The sequence below is a fragment of the Nicotiana attenuata genome, chromosome 2, assembly GCF_001879085.1.
Source record: "Nicotiana attenuata strain UT chromosome 2, NIATTr2, whole genome shotgun sequence".
In the NCBI taxonomy this organism is placed as follows: Eukaryota; Viridiplantae; Streptophyta; class Magnoliopsida; order Solanales; family Solanaceae; genus Nicotiana; species Nicotiana attenuata.
The window spans coordinates 76,257,012-76,264,203 of record NC_031990.1 but is presented as its reverse complement, the minus strand read 5'-3'; positions in this window follow the sequence as shown (position 1 = coordinate 76,264,203).

Genomic DNA, 7,192 nt, shown 5'->3' with positions numbered 1-7,192 from the left:
TCAGTGAGTTGTCAGCATGATCATGAGGTGTGATGAAGGCACAAGATGCCATGTGTTAGGGTTCAGGTATTGAGATCAATGAGCTGTAATTTTGTTCGAGGTTCGGTACTTCGAGGAGTTGTTGGCTAAGACCCGATGTGAACACGGTTGCAGTTTCTGAGTTATTACTTGCCTTTACTGTATTGTGATTTGGGATTTAGGTTTGTGTTTCCGCTCGCTCTTTTATGTCATTATTACGGTGTTTCCGTTGTCACTTGCTATTTTCTTCCACATTGTGATTGTTGTATTGTTAGCCATATCGTGTAGCCTTTATATATACATCATGTTCCGTTGTTCCTATGCTTATATTTGTACAGTTTATCGGACTAGTAGGTGTCTTGACTGTTCCTCGTCACTACTTTACCAAGGTTAGTCTTGATACTTACTGGGCACCGCTGTGGTGTGCTCATGCTACTCTTCTGCATATTTTTGTGTGTAGATCCAGGTATTGATCGTTAGTAGCTGTGGGGATCATTGTTGAGGAGACTCAAGGTAAACCTGCTGCTGCATTCGCAGGCTTCAGAGTCACCTTCTTACTTGTATTCAGCTGTTTCACTCATTTCCAAAAAGTTATATTTAGAAGTGGTAGCTAACTCTGTAGAGCTTATGACTTGTACTACACGGTTTTGGAAATATATTTATTGTGAAAAGAATTCATTTCAGAAGAATTTTAGATGTTATTTATTATTGTTGTTATTCCATAAATATTAGGCTTACCTAGTCCTTAAGACTAGGTGCCATCACGAAACCCAACGTACGGGAATTTGGGTCGTGACAATATCATACGGTTTTTTGTCGAATTCAAACGTTTAAATTGTTAAAGAAATGCGAGGTTTATTTGTTAATTTTTTTCTCAACCAAAATCTCTATTAAAAATCGGAGTCACTTTTTATCTGCACATACATGAAAATGTGGAAATAGACCTTTGTGACACCATAATTTTGGATCCTTGAATTGTTAACGTAAATATGAACTTTTTTTATATGAAATTGTCACGACCCGGATTTTCCACCTTCGGGAGTCGTGATGGCGGCTACTAGTGAAAGCTAGGCAAGCCAATTATTACAAATATTTACCTTTTTCTCATTCTAATCTTTTAACAGTTATGAATCAACATTATATAATCAGCGGAATTAAACAAGCGGAAGAACAAATTATAACCCTTAAAATATCACCAATACAATTCTTTAAACATAGACTACCCAGAACTGGTGTCACAATTTCACAGACTGTCTAAGAGTACTACAAATAAAGGTCCGAAAAACAAATACAAACTGTTTCAGAAATACATAGAAGAAACAGTAGAGAAAGATAGAAGGAGACGCCAAGGCCTGCGGACGCCTGCCTTGTTGTAGGCGTGCAACCCGATCCCATTTCATATATCTCGTTGCAGGCGTGCAAACCGATCCCATTTCATATATCTCGTTGCAGGCGTGCAACCCGATCCCATTTCATATATTTCCGTTGCAGGCGTGTAACCCGCTCCCATTTCATATATTACCGTTGCAGGCGTGCAACCCGCTCCCATTTCATATATCTCGTTGCAGGCGTGCAACCCGCTCTCATTTCATATATCTCGTTGCAGGCGTGCAACCCGCTCTCATTTCACATATCAACACCAATCATAAAAAGAATCCCGGCAAGGGAACAATAATATAACAACATTATCCCGGAAAGGGAACAACAATACAACAACAACATCCCGATAAGGGAACAATAATATAACAACAATATCCCGGCAAGGGATCCGTAATATAACAACAACATCCCGGCAAGGGAACCACAATATAACAACAACATCCCGGCAAGGTAACAATAATGATAATCATCATATTAAGCATGAATAAACCACGACGGAGTCACAATAATTTACAATACAAGACTCATGGGCATGCTTGACACGACGTATAGATACTCGTCACCATGCCTATACGTCGTACTCCACAATTAACACATAGCAAATAAGACACCACTCCTAATCCCTCAAGCTAAGGTTAGACCGAACACTTACCTCGATGCCACGAACACAATTCAAGCCTCAACTACTACTTTACCTCTTGATTCCACCACCAATTCGCTCGTATCTAGCCATAAGTTACTTAACTATATCAATAAATGCTAAATGAATCAATTCTAATGCATGAAAATAGATTTTCTAAAATTTTTCCCAAAAAGTCAAAAATTGACCCCGGGCCCACATGATCAAAACCCGAGGTTCGAACCAAAACCCGATTACCCATTCACCCACAAACTCAAATATATAATTTATTTTGAAATCGGACCTCAAATCGAGGTCCAAATCCCCAAAATTTGAAAAACCTAAGTTCTACCCAAAACACCCAATTTCCCCCCATGAAAACATTTGATTTTAAGTTGAAATCATGAGAAAAGATATTAAAGATTAATGACTTACAATCGGTTTGGAGAAGAATTTTTCTTTAGAAAATCGCCCAAGAGAGTTTAAGTTTTGAAAAAGTTGTAAAAATGGTTGAAATCCCGTCTGAAATTTATTTAGCAGGTCTCTGATGTCGCAATTGCGACCAGGGTTCGCATTTGCGAACCCTTATGGAACCTGCATTCTTCGCATTTGCGATAAGGGGTCCGCATTTGCGAACCCTGAGGATTTCTGTTTCCTTCGCATTTGCGATGGTATTGTCGCATTTGCGACAGCTGGGGAGTTCTGAGTACTTCGCATTTGCGAAGGAAATGCTCGCAATTGCGAGCAAGGCTGGCCAGGGCTTACTTCGCATTTGCGAAGAGCCCCTCGCAATTCCCAAGATCTTAGACTTCGCATTTGCGATCCCTGATCTCGCAATTGCGAGATCAGAGGCCTGCACCAGACCTGTAACCTGCAACAATTTCCTAAGTCTAAATTTCACTCCGTGGCCTATCCAAATCTCATCCGAGCCCTCGGGGCTCCAAACCAAACACACACACCACCCTAAAAACATCATACGGACTTGCTCGTGCAATCAAATCATCAAAATAACATCAACAACCATGAATAAAACTCCAAATTCATGCAATCATCCAAGAACACCAAAATTTCCAATTTCTCAACTTTAAGTCCGTTTTATACCAAACCAATCCCGATCTTTATCAAATTTTACAGATTCAACCAAATTATTATTTCAAACTTGTACCAGGCTACGGAACCAAAATACGGGCCCGATACCATCAAATTCAAACATATTTCATTTCCAAAAACTCATATATATTCCAAAAAATAATTTTCTTTAAAAATTCATTTCTCGGGCTTAGGACCTCGGAATTCGATTATGGGCATACGCCCAAGTCCCATATTTTCCTACGGACCCTCCGGGACCGTCAAATCACGGGTCCGGGTCCGTTTACCCAAAATGTTGACTGAAGTCAACCTAAATTCATTTTAAAGGCAAAATTCATCATTTTTCACAGATTTTGACATAATGGCTTTCCGGATACACGCCCGGACTGCGCACGCAAATCCAAGTGAGATAAAAAGGGAGGTTTTAAGGCATCGGAACACAGAATTTACTTTTAAAACGAGTGATGACCTTTTGGGTAATCACATCCTCCACCTCTAAAACAACTGTTCGTTCTCGAACGGACATAGAAAAAAAAATACCTGAGTCGGAGAAAAGATGGGGATATCGGCTCTGCATATCAGACTCGGACTCCCAGGTCGATGCCTCAATACGCTGACCTTTCCACTGAACACGAACAGAAGGGAAACTCTTCGATCTCAACTTATGAACCTGCCGGTCTAGAATAGCTACTTGCTCCTCCTCATAGGACAAGTCCTTGTCCAACTGGACGGTGCTGAAATCTAACACGTGGGATGGATCTCCGTGATACTTCCGAGGCATGGACACATGAAACACTGGATGCACGACTGATAAACTCATCGGCAACGCAAGTCTGTAAGCCACCTTTCCCACTCGATCAAGAATCTCAATCGGGCCAATGAACCTAGGGCTAAGCTTGCCCTTCTTTCTAAATCTCATCACGCCCTTCATGGGCGACACCCAAAGCAACACTCGCTCGCCGACCATGAATGCCACATCACGAACCTTTCGGTCGGCATAACTCTTTTGCCTGGACTGAGCTGTACGAAGCCTTTCCTGAATGATCCTGACCTTGTCCAAGGCATCCTGTACTAGATCTGTACCCAACAACCGAGCCCCTCCCGGCTCAAACTACCCACCGGCGACCGACACCGCCTACCATATAAAGCCTCATAAGGAGCCATCTGGATGCTCGACTGGTAAGTGTTGTTGTAGGCAAACTTCGCTAAAGGCAAAAACTGATCCCACGAGCCTCCCAAATCAATAACACAAGCTCGGAGCATATCCTCCAAAATCTGAATAGTATGCTCGGACTGCCTGTCTGTCTGAGGATGAAATCTCAACTTGACCCGCGTGCCCAACTCACGCTGCACTACTCTCCAGAAATGCGAGGTAAACTGCGTACCTCGATCAGAAATGATAGACACGGGCACACCATGAAGACGAACAATCTCCCGGATATATATCTCAGCTAACGTCTCAGAAGAATAGAAGGCTGCCACAAGAATGAAATGCGCTGACTTGGTCAGCCTATCGACAATAACCCACACTGTATCGAACTTCCTCTGAGTCAGTGGGAGTCCAACAACAAAGTCCATAGTGATACGCTCCCACTTCCACTCGGGAAGCTCAATCCTCCGAAACAAACCACCAGGTCTCTAATGCTCGTACTTTACCTGCTGACAATTCAAACACCGAGCCACATACGCAACAATATCCTTCTTTATCCTCGCTGCCGAAAATCCTGATACATCTTAGCGGCTCCCGGATGAATATAGTACCGAGAACTATGGGCCTCCTCTAGAACCAACTCTCGAAGTCAATCCACATTAGGCACAAAAACTCGACCCTGCAGCCTCAAAACTCCATCATCTCCAACTGTAACCTACTTGGTACCTCCGTGCCGCACTGTGTCCCTAAGAACACACAAATGGGGATCATCATACTGCCGATCTCGAATACGCTCCAATAATGAAGAACGAGCGACTGTGCAAGCTAACATGCGGCTGGGCTCAGAGACATCCAACCTCACGAACTGATTGGCCAAAGCCTGAACATCCAAAGCAAGCAACCTCTCACTGACCGGAATATATGCAAGACTACCCATACTGGCTGACTTTCTACTCAAAGCATCGGCCACCACATTGGCCTTCCCCGGGTGATATAAGATGGTGACATCATAGTCTTTCAATAGTTCCAACCACCTTCTCCGCCTCAAGTTTAGCTCCTTATGCTTGACCAACTACTGTAGACTCTTGTGATCCGTGAACACCTCACATGGCATGCCATATAGATAGTGCCTCCAAATCTTCAGCGCGTGAACAATGGCTGCTAACTACAAATCATGGACTGGGTAGTTCTTCTCATAAATCTTCAACTGACGCGAAGCATAAGCAATGACCATGCCATCCTGCATCAACACCGCACCAAGTCCAATACGAGATGCATCACAATAAACTGTATATGGCCCTGAACCTGTGGGCAAAACCAACATCGGCGCCGTAGTCAAAATTGTCTTGAGCTTCTGAAAGCTCGCCTCACATTCGTCCGACCACCTGAACTGGGCACCCTTCTGGGACCACCTGGTCATCGGGCTGCAATAGATGAAAACCCTTCCACAAACCGATGGCAATAGCCCGCCAAACCCAAGAAACTCTGAATCTCTGTAGCTGATGTGGGTCGGGGCCAGTTCTTGACTGCCTCTATCTTCTTCGAATCCACCTGAATACCCTCTATTGATATAACGTGACCCAAGAATGCAATTGAACTCAACCAGAACTCACACTTCGAAAACTTAGATACAACTGACTATCTCTCAGAGTCTGAAGAACCACTCTCAGATGCTGCTCATGCTCCTCCCGACTGCGGGAATAAATTAAAATATCATCAATGAAGACCACCACGAAGGAATCCAAATAAGGCCTGAACACTCGGTTCATCAAATCCATGAAAGCTGCCGGGGCATTTGTCAATCCGAATGACATCACCAAGAACTCATAATGCCCGTACCGAGTGCGGAAAGCTGTCTTAGGGACATCAGATGCCCTAATCCTCAACTGGTGGTAGCCAGATCTCAAGTCGATCTTAGAAAACACTTGGGCACCCTGAAGCTGGTCAAACAAATCATCAATCCGCGGCAATGGGTACTTATTCTCGATTGTGACCTTATTCAATTACCGGTAATCTATACACATCCTTATCGATCCGTCCTTCTTCTTAACGAACAACACCGGCCCACCCCAAGGCGAGACACTAGGTCTAATGAAGCCTTTATCAAGCAAGTCTTGCAACTGCTCCTTCAATTCTTTCAACTCTGGCGGGGCCATACGATACGACGGAATAGAAATGGGCTGAGTGCCCGGAGCCAAATCAATGCAGAAGTCAATATCCCTGTCGGGTGGCATACGCGACAGGTCTGAAGGGAAAACCTCAGGAAACTCACAAACAACAGGCTAAAATCATGGATTACACCCCAATTCAAGCTTTATGAACTCTAAAATTTCAAACTTCTATTTCCGATGTTTAAACCTATCAAATCACGTCCGATTGAGCTCAAATTTTGCACACAAGTCATATTTGATATTACGGACCTACTCCAACTTCCGGAATTGGATTCTGACCTCGATATCAAAAAGTCAACCTCCGGTCAAACTCCTCAAAAACCTTCAAATTTCTATCTTTAGCCAAATGGCTTCAAAATGGTCTACGGACCTCCGAATTCACTTACGATCGCGCTCCCAACTCCAGAATCACCATACGGAGCTACTCCCAGTCTCGGAATTCCAAACGGACATTGATAACACCGAAATGCTCTTCAAACCAAACTTATGAAATTCCTTCTGAAATGCTAACTTCCACAATAGGCGTCAAAATGCTCCCGGGTTATCCAAAATCCGCACCGGGCATACGCCCAAGTCCGAAATCATCATACGAACCTGCTGGAACCTTCAGATCCCGATTCCGAGGTCGTTTACTCAAAATTCCAATCCTAGTTCATTCTTTCAACTTTAAGCTCCCGAAATAAGAATTCTCTTCTCAAATCAACTCTGGACATCCTGAAATTCAATTCCGACCACGCGTACAAGTCATAATACCTGAACTGAAGC